At 38.5% G+C, this 24,024-nt stretch overlaps 1 long non-coding RNA gene across 1 annotated transcript in view; it reads right to left on the bottom strand.

Moving 5' to 3' along the window:
* The window catches only part of LOC133049294 (uncharacterized), a 122,870-nt gene that overhangs the window by 66,696 nt on the left and 32,150 nt on the right, over positions 1 to 24,024 (bottom strand). The window contains exon 2 of the long non-coding RNA XR_009691288.1: positions 5,271 to 5,347. This is a non-coding gene — a long non-coding RNA (uncharacterized LOC133049294). The remainder of the gene's footprint in view (positions 1 to 5,270; positions 5,348 to 24,024) is intronic.

The raw sequence follows: 24,024 nt of genomic DNA, 5'->3' as shown, positions 1-24,024 counted from the left end.
CTTAGAGCCTGGCAGGCTACAGTTCATGGGGTCACAGAGTTGGACACAACTGAAACACACACAAACACACGCACTATTTGAAAAGCAGCAATTAAGGAAACACTGCATGTCAGCCTTGAAACATTTCACATGTTCTGTGAACTCCTTCTGCAATGATTACACTCATAGCACTGGAACTAGACCCTTTCCTTTAAGGAGCCCAAAAACTTCCAAAGAAAAACACCTTGAACTCTTTTCTTTAGCTTGGTAATCAGGTGAGAAGTTTGAGAATTTCAGTAACACTCTTAAGAAAGATTCCTATCCTTTTTTTCCTTTTATATATACTTCTCTATTTTCATTAGTTACTTAATAACCTTGTTCATCAGTTTCCTTATTAATAAGTAAAATCTTCATTCCTGGAAGCTCAGATGAAGATAATTGGCTCTACCCTCCTCATTAAGCCTTTGGAAGACACCCTGGACAAATAATCTTAAATTACTGTGCCTTGCCAACTGAACGTTTCCTACAAGCAGGTCTTTTTATGGAGGAATTTTTATCAAAGACAGCATTTTAAAAAGGCAATGCACAGTGCCTACTGAACTAGCAATGAGAGAGACAGACACAGAAAACCACTGAGAGAGAGAGAGAGAGAGACTCATCTTTTAAACAGAATACCAGCTTATAAATGTGAAAGGAGTGAAAAAAAATGTGAAAGGAATGGATAGAACTAAGGAAATCACCAATTTGCAACTGTCAGTATTAATATATGATTCTGGCAAGATCAGGATCAGCAATAGATGCTAAAACCATCAGCTTAAAAGTTAATATGGAACTAAATCACGTAATCTCAAAGTTTCACAATTAACATTACTTAAAAATATCACAAATGAAAAATGTACCTTTATAATGAAGAGCTCTGGTAATCACCATCGAAACTAGGTGATTAAACAGCCTTACCAGTAGGGAAACCACTTGATTTTGTTATCACCTGATTTTGTTTAATGGGATATAATAAGTGTACAAGATCACTTATGTAATTTTCTTGGTAAAAATGTTTAGCCTATATCATTTTATGAAGAAATACAAATTTAGGATGTGGCACTTTCCAGAAAATACTGTTCTGGACTCAAAAAAAGTCAGTGTCATGAAAAACAGACTAGAGAGAGGACTATTACAGATAAAAGTGATCAAAAAGACCAAAACCAAATTAAAAAAAAGGAAGATAAAAAAACAAATGTATAGTGCAAATCTTAATTGGATCCAATATGTTAAACATCTGTGAAAGAGTATTAAGACAATTGGAGAAATTTAGGAGACACAGACATAAATAACAGACTTTTGGACACAGTAGGGGAAGGAGAGGGTGGGATTACTTGAGAGAATAGCATTGAATCCTATACATTACATTATGTAAAATAAATAGCCAGTGGGAATTTTCTGTATGACACAGGAAACCCAAAGCTGGTGCTCTGTGACGACCTATTGGCTTAAAAGTGGGATGGGGAGGGAGATGGGAGGGGGGCTCAAAAGGGAGGGGACAGATGTATGCCTATGGCCTACTCATGTTGATGCATGGCAGGAACCATCACAATATTGTAAAGTAATTATCCTCTAATTAAAAATAAAAATTAAGACAATTGGAGAAATTTAAATATAGGCTCTATTAGATGATAGTCAATTAATTTTCATGGGTAGTTAATAGCATTTTGAGTGTAATAATATATATAATAAGATATATAATATAAAGTATTTGTGAGTTGCTGTTTCTCAAGTAACTAAATATTGTTGTTTAGTTGCAAAGTCATGTCTGACTCTTTGCAACCCCATGGACTGTAGCCCTCCAGGCTCCTTGGTCCATGGGATTTTTCATGCAAGAATATTGCAGTGGGTTGCCATTTCCTTGCTTCCCTGGTAGCTCAGAGGTTAAAGCGTCTGCCTGCAGTGCAGGAGACCCGAATTCGAGCCCTGGGTTGGGAAGATCCCCTGGAGAAGGAAATGGCAACCCACTCCAGTATTCTTGCCTGGAGAATCCCATGGACAGAGAAGCCTGGTGGGCTACAGTCCACGGGGTCTCAAAGAGTTGAACACGACTGAGCGACTTCACTTACTTACTTACTTCTTCAGGGGATATTCCCAACCCAGGGATTGACCTTTTGTCTCCTGCTTGGAAGGTGAATTCTTTACCTCGAGCCACTTGGGAAGCCCAAGTAACTAAATAGTTCAGCCTAAAAATGCATATACACATACATAAAAAAAAAAATGGTTAAAATGTTAATTTGTGAATCTAGGTGAAGTCTATATACTATTCATAATCTATTTTTTCTCTAGGCTTAAATATTTTTGAAGTGAAAACTAGGGAGAAACAAGGAAACTATAAATAAACCCTTGACCAAATCATTATGATAAGTTAATACTGTAATAAAAATTATAAATCAGTCTTTTAAAAAACTATTTTTTCCCCTGGATCTTCCATGTAACAGGCCTGAGAACTTAAATGAATTGCTTAACCTCTGAGTGAATTTTTCTAATTTATAAAATGGAGACATGATGCTCATTAAAAAAAAAAGAGACCAATGCTATCCCTCAATGTGTGTTTGAATATTTTCCTTCAGGTACTATGTTATGAAAAAAGAAAATGTTCCCATTATTATCATTCTCCTCTCATTTATTTCCTTTCTCAAATAAAACTTGGATCACCAAAAGAAAAAAAAAAGTAACTAGCACCTTTCAGTAAAATGGAAATTCTACTCTTGTGTTTTAGTAGACGATTGCCATGTTGCAGCTCAGGAGATAGTGGAAGATTGAAGGTAAAGAAACTGGAAAATTATTGTTGCCCTGAAGATCACTTCTATTTGTTGCATCATGATAAAGAGTAAGGATTAAACTCAATTAACCATCTTTTCCCATGTTTGAAAGGATGTTTTTTACTCTGTTGTAGGTAGTGGACCTTGATTTCTGTTGCTGGGAAACCTGGATGACTCTTTTAGTCCTCATGGAAATTGTACTTAATGTAATCACTTTGGCTGAGTCCTTATTGGCTGTTGGCTAGATGCCAGCTCGAGGAAAGTTCACCTCAAACCCTTGCAAGGTAGACTAGTAATGCAAGCTGTCCTAGCCCTAGGGGGCATGGTGGAAGTGCTTCAGGGGCTTCCTGGGTGTGGGAAAGAGTGGGGCAAGGGCAGTACTACTTTCTTCTTCAACAGAATATTCCACATTGATCTGCTTCAATGTTAGACTCCATTTGAAAAAAAAATGCTTTACTGGAAGAGAGAGCAAATTTATCTATTAAAAAAAGCCCTGACCTAATTTACCAAAAAAAAATTTGAATCTCTGAGAAGTGACTTGCCCAAAGTTGCACAGCTCATATCTACCAAGGCTGTGGATTAAGCTGCTGCTTCTGACTAAATTGCTTTCCATTATCTCACACTTGCTGTTACTAGAACTGAACACACAATATAGCCACACATACAATAGCAGTGTTTAAAGATAATATGAGATATCATGAACAATGGTCCATGGTAATGGATTTGTGAAGTTTGACAAATGGATGATTTCGTAAAACAGTGCTAGCACAGTATAGTTGGCTAACCGGTCAGTGAGCTATTTATTACCAGCCTGCAATGAAGTAAGCACAGAAATTGAGAGTATGTGCTTAGAACCCAAGAAAGTATTTTCTATATGGCTGCAACATACAAACACATAATTTTGTGTTTCACGAAAGTTTTGGTCTGTGATGAATTAGAAAACCGTAACTTAACAAACTCAAGACTATGGTCTTTCCAGTAGTCACATACAGTTGTGAGAGCTGGACCATAAAGAAGGCAGTGCCAAAGAATTGATGCTTTTGAACTGTGGTGCTGAAGAAGACTCTTGAGAGTCCCTTGGACAGTAAGGAGATCAAACCAGTCAATCTTAAAGGAAATCAACCCTGAATACTCATTGGAAGGACTGATGCTAAAGCTGAAGCTCCAATACTTTGGCCACCTGATGCAAAGAGCAGACTCATTGGAAAAGACCCTGATGCTGGGAAAGATTGAAGGCAGAAGGAGAAGAGGGTGACAGGATGAAATGGATGGATGGCATCACCAATGCAATGAACATGAACTTGGGCAAGCTCTGGGAGAAGGTGAGGGACAGGGAAACCTGGTGTGCTGCAGTCCATGGGGTTGTGAAGAGTTGGACACAACTTGGTGACTGAACAGCAACAACAATTTAACAAAACTGATGCAATGAGAAATAGAAAATCTAAACAGATCTATAGCCACTTATGAAAATGGATCAATGGATCAAAATCTAACTCCCTTAAAAATCCTCCAGTCTAAAATAGTTTATGTGCATATTCTCCCAAATTTCCACTGAATGGATCATATCTATTTTATATTGTGTAAACTCTTCCAGAGATCAGAACAAGAAAAGTAACAACTCATTTTATGAAGTCAGTGTAATCTCATGCCTAAACTATCATGGACCCTTCATAGAAAGAGAACAATAGGCTGATCTTACTCATGACCATAGAAACAAAAATTCTAAATAAAATATTAGAAAATTAAACATATATTATGTAATATATGAAAGTATATACAATATATGAAAATCCTACATATATTATGGTTAATTATTAAATTTTGAAATTATATTAACATGTTACACCATTAACAGATAAAAGGTAAAAGTAATAAATGATTCTTTTGATCGAAGAGAAGGAATTGCAGAAAAAACAAAAAACATGAAAAAAAATTACTAACTCATCACAAGTTATTTTAAATTCATTACATCGACATTAAAAATAAAACAAAAGCATGCTCTAAAACCAGAAATGAGAAAGTTTTCTAGCTATCATTGTTTCTTTTCTGTTGGTGCAAACTGAAAGTGGGGGCGGGAACACAGCTATACTAATTAGAAAGGCATAACAAAACTTTCATCATTGATACGATTGTCCACACGGGATAGTCTGAAACTTATACAAATTATTGGAACAAATAAGGAATTTTGGATTTTATCAAGATACTGTATAGAATATGAAAATATCATTTTCTTTACTGTAAGTGAGCAACAAATAATTAAATAGTAAAAGATGCAATTTATATTAATAACTAAATTGATAAGCTGTCTAGAAATAAATCTTAACAAAAATGTTCAAATTTATAAAGAAAACATTTGTGAAAGTTTATTGGAAGATATAAATGAAGACCTTGTTAAAATCCATGTTTTTGTGTATGAAAAGATTATAAAGAAATCAATTTTCTCCAAATTAATTCATAAATTCAATATAATTGCAGTCATATTCTCACCAGGATTTTCTGAAGAACTGGACAAGCTGATTTGCAATTTTATGGAAGAGTAAAAGGTCAACAAAAGCCAGGAAAATCTGGAAGAAAGAAAAGTAGGGGAAGGAAAAAAAGATAAAGATAAAAATTACTTATACTAAGACTTTTAACAAAACTATTGTAATTTTAAAAGTATAGTACTGGTTTAGAGATAGAAAAAGGGATCATTGAGAGCATGAAGACATTAAAAACATACCCTAGAATAAACTTGGGATATGACAGGCAATGTTATAAATCAGTGGGGAAAGTATAGAATTTTCAACAAATCGTGTGGGCCAATTGATTACATATGGAAAAAAATAACATTAAACTACTTTTTCATGACATACAAATTCACATTCCCAAGTGGTTTAAAGACAAAATTAGAAAAAACATGGAAGATGTATTTACTCAAAAACTTAGGTTCATGGGAGTAGAGGGTGTAATAAATATGTTAATAATTTAAAGAGAGAAAACATAGAAATAGAAGAAATTTCAGTATATAAACCTAGAGTTCTTTTTGTTATAAAATCACAAAATACCAGTAAATTATAGATAGATTAATACATCTAACTACTTTAGAAAACAAATTTAAACTATATTAAAAGTTATGAGAAACCATAAACAAAGTGAAAAGGAAAGTCACTGACTGGGAAAATCTATGGGACCCACATATAAACCCCAAATTTATAAAAAAATCTCTACTGGGAATTCCCTGGCTCTCCAGTAGTTAAGACTTCACCTTCCAGTGCAGGGGAATGATGGGTTTGATCCCTGTTTAGGGAACTAAGGTCTCACATTCCAACTGGCATGACAAAAAAATTTTTTAGTAGGAATATAATTTTTGTAAACTCTTATAATACATCTTGATGAAAAATTAGAACTTAAACATTCAAATATATATATATATATATATAAAGAACCTCTACAATAACACAGTAGAAAAGCAGCCAAGGGGCTTCCCAGGTGGTGCTAGTGGTAAAGAATCTGCCTAATAAAGCAGGAGACATAGGAAATGGGAGTTGGATCCCTGGGTCAGGAAGATGCCCTGGAGGCGAGCATGGCAACCCACTCCAGTATTCTTGCCTAGAGAATCCCATGGACAGAGGAACCTATTGGGCTACAGTCCATAGGGTCACATAGAGTCGGATATGACTGAAGCAATTTAGCATGCAGGCAGTGTAGCTAAAAACTTATGAAGAGGCAGTTTAAAAGCAAGAAACACTCATGAGCAATTGCATATGAAAAATGAAAATACGCTCAACTTCACTAGTTGAGCTCAAGTTTACTAGTTACCAGGAAATTGAAAAATGAAACTGAGCTGCCATTTGAGGATATCAGATTAGCAAAACATAATCTATTGACATAAAGTTATGGTGAATACGTTACACATTTCTGGAGGGTTCGTAAATTAGTTCAACCTCTTGGAGAACAATTTTGCCATCATTTGGTAAAGTTAACTATGGTTCAGCAAATGTACTTCTAATTTATTGTTTACTTAAGTACTAGATACACATGCTAGAATCAATGTGCAAGTGTTTTGATTGTATTCTTTGTGATAAAGTGGGGAAAATGCATGCCCTTGAATAGAAGGCTAGATTTATTTGTTTAATTTGAAGGAATATTAAATAATCTTAAGGCTAAATTTACCAGTACTTGGAATAATAAACTTCAAAAACATTAGTTTCAGTGCAAAAGTTAATCTTAAAAGATAACTGTATTATTCATGTAAGTTTAAAAAACACACAAGATCTTTTTATATAAAATTTTATGAATAAAAACATATGTGATAAAAGTCCTAAAAACCACATGGGAACAATCCATGTCAACTTCAGGTGGTACCTCCTAGGTAGGGAAGGATGAAGATGGGGATTTACTGTATCTTAAAAGTTATGTTTCTTTTAGAAAACAAAATGGAATAAAACAGATCTCTTTCAAATAATAGTAATACATAGAAATCTTGGATGATGATTACATGAGTGTCATATGATTCATTGTATAGTTTGGCTTTATTGTTTATTTGAAACAGAATTATTCATTTGATTTTGGTTCTTAAAAAGGAAGAAACAGGGAGTGAAAAATCATTTACACTCAAGGACATAGCCCTCATCAGTTCTGCTGAGCCTGGACTGAGCTCAGGTTTTTCACCAGAGGACCAGCCTGAGCCCGGCCATTGGCCGATGATGTCTGTCAGGAAGCTGCATGGAGAAGGCCTACTGAGGGGACTACTGAGCCCTCTGCCTCTGCCCCTGGCAGCTGAGCTCTGCCCTTCTCCTCTGGGGAGCTCTGGAAGGCCTGATACTAGAGTGAATGCCAGGACATGGTGGTGGCACAAAGATTTGTGGCCAGGTACCAGGACACACAGGCAGTTACAAGAGAAAAGCATTCTGTTTCAGCTCCACCCATTGACCTTTGGTGGGTGAGTTTTCAGTGAAACAGCAACATCTTCTGAACGCTCTGAGGGAAGGCTTTATAACCTGGGGGTAAGACGCAGTTTCTAAATACAATTGATGTGGCTTTCCTGCCTTCATTCAGGGTATCCATTTTCCACCACATAATCGTCCCATTGTCCACACTAATTCCTGTTTGCTTTGGCAGGGTTAACTGCTGGCAGGCCTCCTCCGTGCTGAGCTCCTTATCCTCCACTGTGCAGGGGTTACTGAAGCAAGAGTAAGCTTTTCCTCACTCCCCGGAACAGGAGCCAAGTGTGACACAAATTGTGAAACTTGTTCCTGGTTACCAGGAAAACTTAAAGAAATCCTAATGAAGCAAAAAGTTGACAAAAATCTTTCCAACGTTTCAACAAAAAATGTATTTTTCAGGTCTTAGATTTATGGAAGTCAGTTCGCCAAATCCAGCCAGACTTTCAAACCTCCTATTCTTTGCACTATGTTATTTAAATACACTGTAAATACCCTCAGTTGCTCTAATACCAGGTCCATATTGTGCAAGACTACCATGGTCTGAAGACCTTGTTGAATTTGAAAGAGGCAGAAGTTCCGTTTCTGGCGCATAAACTTGAATCAGGACTAGGGTAAGAGTGCCAAAGAAGTCCACACTCTGACAGCTAGACAAGCAAGCCATTTATTTGGAAAGACTTTGAATCCCTTCCCAGAGCAAAATGCAGCCCTTTATACTCAGCAGGCTTGGAATAAAATTGTCTTAACTGACTTGATCAGTGTCCTGAATTTTAGGTTGTAGGAAAATGCATCTGATAACTTGGAAATGCAGAAAGGGTGGAAAACTAGGTCCTGAAAAGATTATTTCCTCATGGGGGTTCCTGCCATGATATTTTCTAACTTGTGTGTTGGGTGAGGATTTATATTGTTTGTTGAAGGTACTATCTCTGTGACAAAACCTGAAGTCTGGGAGGAAAACATAAAAGGAATAAAAAATGGAAAATATGAAGCCTCCTGATAAAACTTATAAAACCCACATGCATCAGTCAGACAACCAGATTTACTGAATAAATATTGTATTTCAGGTCCTGTAAATATATATTACCAAAATAAATATGACTAAGACACAGTCCTTGTCTTTAAAGAGTTGCTGGGGGAGTGGAGGTGCAGGCTAGATGATTAAGGAATAGTGATGATCCAATATGTGTGTATCCCAACAGTGGTGGTGAAGACACTTATTTGACTTTTTTGGCAGAAACTTGCAACAACAACAAAAAGTCACAAATTTAGTATGTGAATGATATCTTCCTATGTGTACCCTTGTTCAGTGTACAACTGAAATAGCTCGAGCACTACAAGATGGAAAAGAAGCTGAATCAGAGGAAATCAGGCACAGCTTCTCTTGAAATGTCCCTGCATCAACCAAGCCTTGGTACTTGAATACAGAAACCAGATCATCCTTTAAAACTTCTCCATGGAGCATCACTCCAGGGAGCCCATTTTCTTACTCTCCTATCTAACCCCCTTCTGAGGGGCTTTCCAGGTGGCGCTAGTGGTAAAGAACCTGACTGCCAATGCAGGAGACCTAAGAGAGGTGGATTCGATCCCTGGGTTGGGAAGATCCCCTAGAGGAGGGCATTGGCAACCCACTCCAGTATTCTAACCTGGAGAATCCCATGGACAGAGGAGCCTGGTGGGGAGCATATTGTACACTATGGCCATCAAACAAACCTATACAGGTCCTAATTCAAATGTCTCATTCAGGTTCTCTCTTTTTTTTTTTAATTTATTTTTATTATTATTATTTTTCCAGTGGGTTTTGTCATACATTGATATGAATCAGCCATGGATTTACATGTATTCCCAAGTTCTCTCTTAAAGAGCTCTTGGGCTGGGAGCTCCCCAACTCCTGGGGGCTGGACTTCTAAGAAATCTGAGAGACCCAGCATGGTCCTAACTTCACAGCAGCCCTGTCAGGGTCTCATCTGGACCTACCCCCAGTTAATCTGTCATGCAAATTTACTGCTTTCAGTTAATAAATAGCCCAATAACTTCTCTTTCAATCATTCTCCCTCCTCCCCCTACCCCACTTCCCCCAAGCCTGCCCAGAGCTGAAAGAACTCTTCTGGGTGACTTGAAAGTTCAAGTTGAGACATTGAATCAGAATGAATCCTTTCTCCTTTTCTCAGAGTTTTGTTGAAATGAATGAACTCTGCTACATAGGCATCAGGGCTAAGAGGCAGGTACAAAGATAGATGGAAATAGTTCCAGCCCTCAAGCAGCAAATAAGAACACATCACATTTATAGCTTCCAAATTATTTTCATATGTATCAATATTTACAACTTTGAGAGGTCAGTATTATTCTATATTTTTGTATATATTATTATTTGTATTATTTGTATCTATTATTCTATTTTTGTAGGTAAAGAGGCTGAAGCTCTGAGAGAGAAGTCCAAACTTGCACAAGTAGTATGTGTTGATGTGGGACCTGCAACAGACTCCTCTGCTCTAAGTCTCATCTCTCTGTACAAGTGCTGGCTACGTCTCTAGTCCAGAGAGGAAAATAGCGTGACTTATGTCATAGTAGTGGTGCATACAGAGTTGTGGGCACAGGGGGAGAGGGATATATGTCCCAGAAGGCAAGGTGAGGTGGGGGTGCAGAATGGGAAACCTAAGGGAGCACAGATGGTATTTCCACTGGCAAGTTCACATGAAAAGGCAAGTCAATATGAGGAATGCCCTAGGACAGCCATATATGAGAAAGGAGAATTTCAGGTCTGGTTGGAAAATGTCAAGTGAATAGTTGGGCACAGCTGGTTTAGATTCTGTGCAGGCTGCAGAGACAGGGAAGGAAGAGTGAAGTAAGGGCAGTGGTCACAGGCCAGGCTGCTGAATGTACCATCAGCTCAGTAGCACCAGCAGCCACAGGGGAGGGGCAGCTCAGATGTGGGCTTGGAAGGAGAGATGTTAATTTAAGAGTAGGGTGAAGAAGGGATTACCAGATGGGTCAGAAGATACTTCCAGATACTGTCAGGGCCAGCTAAAAGAATGAGGGGGGTCTCAGCAAGAGCTGCGCCAGTGGCACCAAAAGGCAGTGAGTAGCATGCGATGACTCGAAATGCCCCCTATCTGTTTTCTGAGGTTTTCAAGTCAGTTCAGTCGCTCAGTCGTGTCTGACTCTTTGAGACCCCGTGGACTGCAGCACACCAGGCTTCCCTGTCCATCACCAACTCCCGGAGTTTACTCAAACTCATGTCCATTGAGTTGGTGATGCCATCCAACCATCTCATCCTCCACTGTCCCTTTCTCCCCCTGCTTTCAGTCTTTCCCAGAATCAGGGTCTTTTCCAAGGAGTCGGTTCTTCGCATCAGGTGGCCAAAGGATTGGAGTTTCAGCTTCAGTGTCAGTCCTTCCAATGAATATTCAGGACTGATTTTTTTCTTTAGGATCTGAGGTTTTAAATACACATAAACATATATATTAAGCAGTCCCTTAATTCTTTTTTAGTGGTGAATCCTATTTATCAGATATCCATTCTTGTGGAAGCCAATTATATATTTATTTTTAAAAAGCATGTTAAAGCAGAGTTGCTCTGGCAACAGAGAGGTGCTTGGGAGCCCGGAGTACCAGCTTCCCTGGGTGTGCCCGGGCTTAGCTTGAAAATCAGGTCTCAGGTGGAGTTTAAGTGCTGCCTTAAATGCACATTATCTCTTTGGACACATTGTCTCAGTTTTTGTTTCATTTTGTTTTTTGGAAAATTGAGCTTAGATTCTTTTATATTGTCTGTGACTGATCCTAACCAGATATTGCTCTGTAAGAGTTTTGAAATCTCAGGACTCAGGAAGATGCCTGGTCCCATTGAGGCAGATGTTGGTCTTAGCTTCATTTCCAGCCAGTCAGTCAATCACACTTCTACATGCTAGGGTGCAGCAGTGACCGTTGACAGTCAGTCTCAAGGAGTTTATAAACTAGTGGGAAGATACATAAGTTCACAGGAGCAAATAATACTTTTAGATATTTAATCAAGTGCTGTGAAAAAAATCAAAATGATATAATTGAGAACAAAGGAGACTGGGAAATCTGAAGAGATGGTGTTTAAACAGTGGTGTGAAAGACATGAAGGAGGAAGTCCCATGTAGACCTGAGAGGTGCATTTTAAGCAGCAGGTCCAACAGGTGCCAAAGCCGATTAGCGTAGAATCACTTGGTATGTTGAATATCTCTGTGGCCTTACAAAGCCTTTGTGGTTGGATAGTGCCTAGTGAGTAGGAAACAAGTAGCATATGGGGTTCTCCTTTGGCAGGAGCAGAACAGTGGATCTTATTTCATTCTAAATATTCTAGGAGGCTGTTAGGGAATGAATATTCTGGTGTGCATTGTTAACCCAGGCTGCTGGAAAATTTAGCAATGGACTTGGAAGGAACTAGAGTGGAAGGAGAGAAGCCAGTTCAGCAAGAGAGGATGCTGTAGGCATCAGAACTTACTAGTCAACAGAACTGACTGGTGAATTTCAGTGGGATGTTATAAATCAAGAGTAATCCATAAGAACCCTATTTTTTTTCTTAAGGAACTTGGTAGACGGTGGTGCCCTTTACAGAGTTGAAGAGGAACTGGGGTAGAAGTTGATTTAGCCTATGGCATGGGTTGGAGAGTGTATAGGAATCAGTAGTTCTGCTTTGGCTCCTGAGTAGCAGAGATTCAAGAAGAGGTGTTGAGGGGGCAGTTGGAGGCTGATGCTCAGAATAAAACTGGGCTGGAGATACTGATTTTTAGACTTAAAAGATCAATCAGTAGTAGTATGAGTGTGAAAAAGTTGGCTTAAAATTCAACATTCAGAAAACTAAGATCATGGCATCCAGTCCCATCACTTCATGGCAAATAGATAGGTAAACAGTGGAAATAGTGACAGACTTTATTTTGGGGGCCTCCAAAATCACTGCAGATGGTGACTGCAGCCATGAAATTAAAAGATGCTTGCTCCTTGGAAGAAAAGTTATGGCCAACCTAGACAGCTTATTAAAAAGCAGAGACATTACTTTGCCAACAAAGGTCCATCTAGTCAAAGCTATGGTTTTTTCAGTAGTCATGTATGGATGTGAGAGCTGGACTATGAAGAAAGTTGAGTGCTAGAGAATTGATGCTTTTGAACTGTGGTGTTGGAGAAGACTCTTGAGAGTCCCTTGGACTGCAAGGAGATCCAATCAGTCCATCCTAAAGGAAATCAGTCCTGAATATTCATTGGAAGGAGTGATGCTGAAGTTGAAACTCCAATACTTTGGCCACCCAATGCGAAGAGCTGACTCATTTGAAAAGACCCTGATGCTGTGAAAGATTGACGGCAGGAGGAGAAGGGGATGACAGAGTATGAGATGGTTGGATGGCATCATCAACTCAGTGGACAGGAGTTTCAGTAAACTCCAGGAGTTGGTGATGGACAGGGTAGCCTGGTGTGCTGCAGCCCACAGGGTTGCACATAGTTGGACACGACTGGGCGACTAAACTGAACTGATGAGTGCTTACTCTATGCTAGGCACCACTGGAAGAAGCATACTTTCCATTGTCTGAACAGTGCTGCTTCTCTTAGAACTGGTTCCTGGGACAGTACAGAGCTAATGCAGGCAGGACTTCACCTTTGGGCAGGATAGTATGATGCAGCACCCACCCGGTTTCTGAGAAGAGATTTTCCAAGGTAACCATTTGGCATCCTTTGCGGAGCGCCAGGTCTTTGGCACAATTCTGATTTTAAAACACCACCACAATCGGGCTTCTGTGAAGCACAGTGCTGTGTAAATCTATGGTGTTAAGAGATAGCATCTTGACATTTAGGTACTGTTCCAACAGCATCACACTGCACCCAAACAAAGAGGTCTTTCAATGTGGTCTGTGTTAAACTTGAGATGGAAATAGCTGTGTGGGAAAACAAATTTCTCATGGGTTGTAAGTACTACTCAGACCAGTTAATACATACTGTGTATCTATGGAATCTCCAGGTGTTTAATTTCTTTGAACCAACACTTGTTGCTGCCACTCCTTGAATGAACCAGTTTAATGTTAACACTGTAGTACTATTTGTTATTTATGTTATTTGTATTATTTATGTTGTGTTGTATTGTTTAACATTTCTAACTCCACAGAAGCAGCTGTGCCAAGCATATTAAAAATACATTTCTTGCCAGAATTAGATTTGCCTTTTAAAAAAAGGAAGGCAAGAAAGAAAAGGAAGGAAGGAAGGGGAGGGAAAGGTGGGGGGAGGGAGAGAGGGAGGAAGGGAGAGAGAGAGAAGGGAAGGAAGGAAGGAAAGAAGAAACTCACTTAAAGGTGAGGTCTATTGGGACAGGTAGTATGCTGGTGGTTTTAATAATCAGCACCAAAATATATTAGACAATAGAAACATTCTGCTCTTTCTTTTATATATCTATCATTCTTGGGATGCCAGTCTCAGAAATCTAGACTAGGGGAGTTTTGAGAATTGTTCATATATCTATTGATCCATCTATTAAGTCATCAAAAAGGGAATATTTCAGTGATGGTGGGTCAGGGTATAGGAAAAGCCTATGATATGCCAATAGGCACTGTCCTAGATACTGAGGTATTTGTTTATTCTCTCAGCAAATATTTATGTATGCCTACTGTGAGCCAAATACTGTGTGAGGCATTGATGATACACTTATGAAGGAGAGAGATGGTATCTGCCCTTAAATTAGTTTGTGCGTGCTAAGTTACTTCAGTTGTGTCCGACTCTTAGTTCTTGCTTTAGTAGCTAAATAAGTTAATACCTGGATATTAGTAGGCAATAAAATGTATAAATACAGGAAATGTTCATTAATTGTAGCAATGCTACAAAGTACAGTCATTTTTCAGTATATGTGGGTGATTAACTCCAGGACCCCTGAGAATAGTAAAGTCTGGAGATGCTCAAGTCCTTTATATAAAATGGCATAGCATGTGCATGTTCAGTCACTAAATTGTGTCTGACTCTGTGACCTCATGAACTGTAGCCTGCCAGCCTCCTCTGTCCATGGGATTTCCCAGGCAAGAATATTGGAATGGGTTGCCATTTCCTCCTCTAGGAGATCTTCCTAACCCAGGGATCAAACCCATGTCTCCTGTGTGTCCTGCCTTGGCAGGTGGATTCTTTACCACTGAGCCACCTGGGAAGCCCCAAATGATATAGTATTTGCATCTGCATTTGTATTCACATACAACCCATGCACATCTTCCTGTATACTTTAAATCACCTATAGATTACTTAAAATACCTAAAGCAGTGTTAATGCTATGTAAATAATTGCCAGTACATGGCTAAATTATGTGGTTGGTTGAATCTGGGTATATGGAACCCGAAGGTTCCAGTGGTGAATTTGGGGATGTGAAACCTGAAGGTACAATGGCTGATAAGATTGTGTAACAAGAGGACCTCACCTGGGATGGGACAAAAATGCAGGTGGGGAAAGGTTCATTGAGGAAATGATGTTTCATTTGAGACCTGGATGATAAGTAAAATGGAACCAGGGAAAAGGGCACTGGGCAGGGACTAAGAGGACATAGTCCTAAAGGAACCATAGATCTAGATGTGGAAAAAGGACACATCCATTAGTAAGTGCATTATGACCTGATGTTATCAGTGTCATAAAATGGAACTATAGACATGGAGTTCTTTTATTCTTAGTTTACACTACTCCATTCTTGGTTTTTTGTTTCTATTTTACTTTTGTTTTTTTAATTTAGGCCACCTGAGGTTGACTATAAGCTCCATCACCTAGGTGTGTGAACTTGGGTTGATACAATAGCATTGTAAGATTCTTGTGAGGATTGAATGAGACAGTCATGCCCAGCACAGTGTCCAGTGCATGTTAGGTACTCGGTGGGTTTGGTTCTATTCTCCTTGCATATAAGGAATCAGTATACCCTCCATGCTTGTAAATTACATAGGAGAAGGGTGGTATCAGAGGACACTTAAGAGATGAAGAAGCATCTGCCTTAGCCTTGAATTGATGACAGGTTTTCAAACAGTGTCAACGATGCAGAAAATTGAGGGGAGGGCAGATGAGGAGAGCCATTATATTATAATGAAAGGTACAGGAGCAGGATGGTATGTACAGAGAATATTCCACTTATACCACAGTGCAAGGTAAATGGAGGGTCAAGTGAAGATGAGGCTATATGAGTATTTTAGAACAAGATTGTTTTGAACTTTGAACAATAAGCTAAAAGAATATTTACTTTATCTTATAAGCAATAGGAGTCCTTTAAGAGTTTTAAATAGGAAGAAAAAAATGATCTTAGTGTAATGGTAGGGAAAAGAGAGTTTTGAGGCATTGAGAACATTTAGGAGACTTTATTTGGGCATGACTTAAGGGTGAGTGTAGCAAGAAGGAACAGACGGGAAGAAATTACAAGCCAAGAGCTGGATGTATCTGGTAATGGAGTCTATATGAGGGCTGAGAGAGGAAAGGGTTATCTATACATCTAAAGATGAAGCCCAAGTAGAACAGTGAACACTGATGGGGATGTCAACGAGAGCTATTGCTTTCAAGGTCTGTCCTTTCCTACTCCCCAGGAAGAGTTGAGGTAGGCTTTGGCTTCAGAAATCTTAGCTTAAAGAGTTATGACATACTGAGAAAAAATGCATAACAGTCTGCTGAAATAAAGAGCTAAAACTTGGCTAATAGATTTGGGCTACCAAAAAGATGAATTTGACCATCATCCACATGAGATTAATAGTTGAAACTGTAAAAATCCATATATTCAGAGCCTTGGAGCCCTAACATTGAGAGAACAAGAGGTAGAAGTTGGAAGTAACCTGGGAAGTAGGAGACCACTTAAAGATTTCACTGTTATGAAAACAAAGTTGTTGTTTTTTTTTCCCTGAAGAATTTGAGATGGCATGATGATGGTCTTGTTTTGATAATGTCAAATGCTTTATGGAAATGAAGGATAGTGAGAGCTTCATAAAGGCCAGTAAATAAGGGGTGTATAATATGAAAGTGGAGTTTTCAGATGGCTCAGTGGTAAAGAATCCACCTGCCAAGCAGGGGACGAACGCTCAATCCTTGGGTCAGGAAGATCCCCTAGAGAAGGAAATGGCAACCTAGTCCAGTATTCTTGCCTGGAGAATCCCATGGACAGAGGAGCCTAGCAGGCTACAGTCCAGGGGGTCGAAAAGACTTGAACATGTCTTAGCGATCAAATGACAACAGTGTAAAAGCATTAGTGTGAGAGAAGCTGTAGGTGTGATGGTTCTGTTTTAGATCAGGGAGGACTTCCCTGAAATGGTGAAATTTGAATTGAGTTCTAAATGGCATAAGGAACTATGTCCATGAAGAGCAAGGAGATGGTTCTAGACAGATGGAATGGCAAACCTTTCCAAGTCAGGAGCATGTCTGGCACACGTATTGAACAGTAAAAAGGTTGGTATAGCTGGAATGAATATTCCATTTGACAGGTCAAAATGATAGCATATTCTAAAACGACCCTTTCCCCAAAACATTAACTATCCATTGATGGATTTTATACTTCTCAACTTAAAGTTGTTAAATAAAGTTGTTAAACAAAAATTGCCTTGTGTAAATTGTCTCAACAGACAGTTTCACTTCTGACATGCCTTCGGTTGCAGGCTGGGTCCCCAAGTCAACTCCTCTTTCAATTCAGGCTACCACAACTGTGATGGCCAAATACCACATTAAAACAGCATCTGTGCCTGAAAGTGCAGTCCACTTCTAATTGTACTTCACTGGTATTAATACAACAGTAAAGTCAGTTAATTGGCAAATTTATACAGAATCAACTTTTTTGCAGGTTTATTAAGGTATAACTGACATATAAAATTGTAAATAATGAACATTTTTACTGGAAGGAAATGGCAACCCACTCCAGTACTCTTGCCTGGAAAATCCCGTGGACGGAGTAGCCTACTAGGTTACAGTCCATGGGATCGCAAAGAGTCGGACATGACTGAGCGACTTCACTTTCTTTCACTGGAAGTGGCTAGTCATTATTTCAAATGTTCTGAAAGAGGGGTATAGGTGTGTATCCATTTAAACTAATAAGAAATTGGCTATATGCTGCTCTTAACTGTCTTTTTTGGAAGTGAAAACAATGCTACCAGTCAGAAGTTTTTGTATGTTCCAGCTTGTTTGTTAGAGATTTCTAAGCAGAAGCCAAATTTGTGACTTGGCCTGAATGTAAACATTCACATAGTTCATGATGATTTTTATTGGGCTTTCACTTTGTCAAAGTCTAGAAACTAATACACATATGTTTTAGGGAAACACTACAGTTTCTAGGTTAAATCTACTTTAAACACTACAGTTTCTAGGTTAAATCTACTTTAAATTAGCTAAATGACATATATGAGAATTATGGATGACACTAGATGGCATTTTTTGGTATAAGTTTATACCCTATAAGCTGGAACCTTCATATGGGTAAGAATATAAAACAAACAGAAAAGAAATACTGCTGAGTTTTAACATCATTTTTTGAACTCTTTTGAGCCAAGGAATTGCTGGGCAAAAAATCAATATTGTCTCATTGCCTTTCTACTTGGCCCCATTCTATCAGGAACAGTATCTTGTGTTGTAAATCTTTCATTTGCTTCTAATGTGGCAACAATCTCAGAAGGTTTGCAAAGTCTTTTAGATAAGTAATAAAGCTCAGTATCATTTGGTTTATGAATATAAAAGGAATAAAATACATGTCAAAGGCAAATGAAAGCCTTTTATTGAATCAAGTATAATCTACATAATATATTCCAACAGTCCTTGTTCTTCTTTCATATTTATATAATTTTTGTGTACTTGCAAGTTTTCAAGCTTGCTTTTATTATCTGTTACTCACAGCTGCCTCATGAGGTAAGACTGAGTAGCTTGCTTAAAAGACAAGGTGCCAGAGGAATAGAGAGATGAAGTCAGTTTCCCAGAGCGACCCAGCAAAGAAGTAGCTGATCCAGATTGCAAATTCTTGGTCCCTCGGTCCCTTACTCATTAGTCACTAAGTCCCAGCTCCTCTCATTTCTTCACATCCTCAGAATTTCTTACTCCCTGCTTGTTTTAATGAGGCCCATGAGACTTTCTTTTGGTTGACTTTCACATACTATTCCTACCACACCACTTCCCTATCCCTAGGAAAGATTTACTCTAAAGCCTACAGGAAAGTTAATTTGCTGATACTTATTCCAAATTGACCTGTTCCAGCCGCTGTGTATTGCTTTTCCCTCCAGAGGGGTAGATTATGGACATTTCCTACAGAGATTCAAAATACCTCGTCTCCAAGATGCAGTCTTAGGTCCTGAATAGCATTTCTACAAGTCACTCATGAACTTTATCCTCCTCTTTGACTTGCTAATAGAGCCTTATCCAAGGACAAAGTATGGAAAAAATAAAGAGGCAGGATTTTTGTAAACACCCAAGTCTGTGGAATTTTATCTTGTCTTCACAGTACAAGATATGCTCTAGCCCATATCACTACCTGCTGAAACATATGTTTTCTTGTACATATTCTGTCCTGAAACTCCCTGAGTGCCACAGCCCTAATCTTTCTTCACCTCCTCTCTTTACTTCCTTGGCAATAATATGGTAACCATATTAACACCCCTTGCATCCTTACTGCTAAAGATAATATGGTGCTAGACTCCTGAGGTAGAAAGATTCAGATCTTCTTAGGCAAAAATGAATTCAGTTGGCATTCATTATGAATCCCTTTGAGATATAAACCTGAATTTTAAAAAAAGATGTTCTCATCTTTGTAATTAGATGCCAAGTCCCTGCTGTCATCCCAATGTGTGTAATATATACTGGTGGAAACGATCAGCAGTTGGTCCAGGACAGGGCAGTATTGTATAAATCACACTGATTTTATGAGCTTGGAGTTGTACTTACTTGGAAATCTCTTGCACAGTAATCTTTGGCCAGCATAAGCAGTAGAGATTTATAATACCACATGATCATCCAAATTATATCACCTTCCTATTAAGGCAATGCCAGGTGATATCCATCTATCCAAAACCATTAATTGAGTTATCAAAATAGCCAGGTGTTATGCAAAATTAAAACCACAATTATCTCAAGTGTCTGTAAAATCAGAGAGATATTAAACAGAATTTGATTTCAACTTTATCTTCTAAAACCACATAGAATATTCTCGTCATGTTCTTATGCTGTTGATAAGTGTATAAAAGTACATACATATAAGTGTATATAAGTGTGTGTTGATAGTGTATAAAAAGATATGCTTTTATCTTGATGATTGAGGAAGTGCTAGCATTTCATGTCGTAACACTGACTCCCCTGCATCACTGTACAAGATATGTGGATATAGCTGGGAACTTTGGATTTAAAAAGTGCTGAAGCTAGGGACACTTGTATTTTTTGTTTATGTTAATCAAATCTAAATGGAAGCTCTATTTTTTGCATTTTGATTAAGATTTAGATTTCTAGGGTAGAATGGTAATTAGAATGCTATAGGCTACTAATTCTTACTTTATATCCTTAAATATCTATGTAAATATGAACACTTCCAGTATTCAAAATGCCATACTCAGAGATGAGGTTTAAATTTTTCATGATGTCTAGTAAGCAGATAAAGGTAATTTATGGTAGAAATTATGGTTATAATAGTGGAAAGAAAGAATGTGATCATGATAACTCATTTTCACTAGATTTGAAGTAAAAAGAAAATCACCCATCACAAAAGCCTAAGTAGATTTTATTAGGTAATAGTCACAGTGAAAATTCCTGATTACAGTGTTGCCTTATAGAAACCAGGCAACACTGGTCGTTTTTGTCATTATAATAAAATCATGACTATTTGCATTTGCCCCCATAATTTATCAAATGGCACTCATTGATGCAGGTTGATTGCGATGCTGTCATCCTGTAACTAACACACATAATCAACCAACTGTAGGTAAAGGACACAGGAATTATTGAGGCTAGGCTGAGACATCAACTTTTGAGCTTTGCGTGGTCACATCTGGGCCAATTCCATTGCTTGCTTACTTTGGAACATGTTCCCGCACGTTCTGATGTTAAGCACTACTTTGACCAGATACATTATTTAGAACCTTGTAAATTAGTCTGTGGCATCCTGTCAGAATTATATTTTGATTACAATATAATTGTGAATCATATTCAGAAAATCATTGGTAGTAGCTTCCATTTCACTGTATGTTTTTATACCTTCATTTTTATATTAATTTTGAGGTATTTAGGAAGCAGTTTTACTCCAAGTGAAAGTAATTTATCTGAACTCCAGAAAAATGGATCAAAATCAAAATGGGAGCTAAAGCTTTTGTTGCTTTTGTAGAAAAAAACAATATTGGCAGAATAATTAGCAATTTTATTATTTCTCTTCACTGGTATGTATTTTATTTTTAAGCCTTATTACTTATGGTTTCACTCTGCTAGAAAAATACATGCTAGAGGGAAATAAGTCTATCAGCTCCCTACTTTTCTACAAGAATAAAGTCTCACTGTTTTCTTTGTATTAGTCACTACGTCATGATATCCTATATGCTATTTTTTTCATTTCTGTTTAACAGACAACAAGCAAGGTATAATGTGTTTCAAGAGCACAGTGATCATTCACAGAACTGAATAATGATCAATGAAATGATATCCCAAAACCTGAATAAATATAGCATTAGTGCTGGAAAATGTCAGTCGTCTTGCTTCAAAAGGGCAAAAGTGTCCCTGGACCCAAGCTGGTATTTTTCATTTTGTATGATGGACTTATTCTGAAATTCACCAAGATCATTTATTTTAATTCCTATTGAGAGGTGTATGTTGAATTGTAAATGACATCAATGATGTAATAGTGCTCGATAATGTCAGCTATATTCAGCCATTTCATTCGTTGTATTTAACCCTCTGGGTTTAAAAAGTCCTTATCTTATACCTTCTTGGTATCAAATGCTGCCCAATGCTATTTACCAAAGGATTTGATGGCTACCTTTAATCATATGATACCCTCTTTTTTACGGCACATAAACGGAAGTCCTAAATGACTACTGGCAGATTCTCATAAACAGAATCATAGATCACAACCCACCTACCTTATTTATAAGATGGATTCGAGGTGTACTTAATATAAAGAAACAAAGTATACTGAAATATATATCCAATAATATATTTTTCATATGTATTCCGTAGTCAGTATCCAGTTTGTGTGTGTGCTCAGTTGCTCAGTCATGTCCAACTCTTTGCTACCCCATGGATTGTAGCCTGCCAGGCTCCTCTGTCCATGGAATTTTCTAGGCAAGAACACTGGAGCAGGTTGCCATTTCTGTTTCCAGGGGATCTTCCCGACCCAGGGATCAAACCCACATCTCCTGCATTGGCAAGTGGATTTTTTTTACCACTGTGCCACCTGGGAAGCATGTATCCAGTTTAATGGGCATTAAATTGTGAAAAAGATGAAAGAAAAGTACGATCTTCCTTAAATGTCCTTCACAGGACACTGAGCTGCCTCCTATGTATACCCTGTTGAGCTCCACATGAATGATTGGCACAATTTATAAAGTGTAATCGCTGCACAGAACAGCCAGGGGTTATTTGATTGCATCTTCAGAATAATGTTTAAGAGGGAAAAAAGCATATGGTTCTGAGTTTCATTATTCAGCCATTTTCTGTAAAAACCAATCGCAGAATGGAAGAATTTAGCCTGGCATACAAGGTCATGGGGAGTGGGTGATGTAATCTGGGACCAGCACTGAGCCCTGCCTCTCCGCCCAGGGCGGTGTTGGTAAGTGAGCTGCTTAGTGAAGAGCTCATTCTCACTGCTGACCGCCCTCGTGGGGATCCCTATCTGAACTCTGCACAGGGCCTCAGGAGGATCCAGAGACGACAAGACCACAGCTTGTTTTCAGCTTTCAACCAAATGGGTTCTTCGGATGGTCCAAACACTGCTCCTTTGTCTATCAGAGGACAAAACCACGTTTGATAACTTAATGATAGTTTTTAATAGATTGAGAAGAATTTTTGTCAAAAAATGGCCACCATATAAATATGGTTTGTTTAAGTAACCTCATTTCCCTCCTATCTTATGTCAGAAAGTTAGCCTTCTGATGTACCTTATTCATGCTACAGCCTGATCTATATCCCTGGGCTAAGAACTCTGAGTGGCATCAATCCATAGCATCTGAAAGCTTTTGCCAAAGACGTGTCAGAACTCCTTTAAGGAACACATCACCCCATGAATTCTAGACTTACACAACACCAGTGACCTCACAGTTGAAGTATGCCTTCATGATCCAATGGTAGAAGCTGTTCTGTAAATACACGGAATAGTTCTTATTGTTATTGGTGGGCGTTTCCTAGAACTTCTGAACTGTTTCTAAACCCACAGCCCCATGGAGTTTTCGAGGTTTGATTTACAAAAGAAATAGGCACCTAAAAGATTGTCTCTTCCAAACCTTTTTTTAAAAAAAAAAGAAAATTAGATCTGAATAGATACCTCAAAGCCACTTTGTGTCACCAGAATCCTTTCTCTAGGTCTAAAATCCTGAAAGGAGCTATTACAGGTAAATCAATTCACTGCACTGCTTCTACTTGGAACAAACCTAAGTGATCTAAATCACTGTTGCTTTTCTTTAAAAACACACACACACACACACACACACTTCCTTTGTCCTATTTCTCTTTCACATAGCTGGACTACCTCTCTGATGGAGAGAAAAACAATGATCATTGGCCCCCAGGGAAAGTTGTGTAGCTGCAAATGAAGGGTGGAGTGAGGTGGTGAAACAGTGGGTGTGCTTGTGTTGGCCTTCATTTCCTCCATGATTCCTGTGATTTCTGCTGCCAGAGCCTGGTGGATGTCAGACCTTCAGTAGGGGACAGGGGAATGGCAGCTGTGTGCCAGCTCTCCCTCGGAGATATTACCAAAGAGGGCAGGACATTTGAGACACGTTTTTTTTCTTCTACCATAAATCATGAAATGAAAGAGGATATGTACCTCAAGAACTGAGCCAAATTCTTCCCTTTGCTTTAGAAAATTCTCCCCTGCGGTCGGAGAAACCTTTTTACAGCACCCACTGGGTGAACTCTTCACTCCGTGCACATGATGCATGAAGGAGGAGCACAGCAGAGCGGAGCCCAGTCTGTGGAGCCATGCTCCCCTGCTTCACATTCTGACACCTGCCATATACTTTGTATCCTTGCTTTAATCTTCTTACCTGATGAATGCAAAGTAAATACTTCATTGAGATTATTCCAATTGTTTTTGTTATTTAGTCACCAAGTCATATCGGACTCTTTGCTACCCCATTTACTGCAGCCTGCCAGGCTCCTCTGTCTGTGAGATGTCCCAGGCAAGAATACTAGAGTGGGTTGCCATTCCCT

Source organism: Dama dama, chromosome 30 (genome assembly GCF_033118175.1).
Source record: "Dama dama isolate Ldn47 chromosome 30, ASM3311817v1, whole genome shotgun sequence".
Taxonomy (NCBI): domain Eukaryota; kingdom Metazoa; phylum Chordata; class Mammalia; order Artiodactyla; family Cervidae; genus Dama; species Dama dama.
This window is presented reverse-complemented; position numbering and strand designations above follow the sequence as displayed.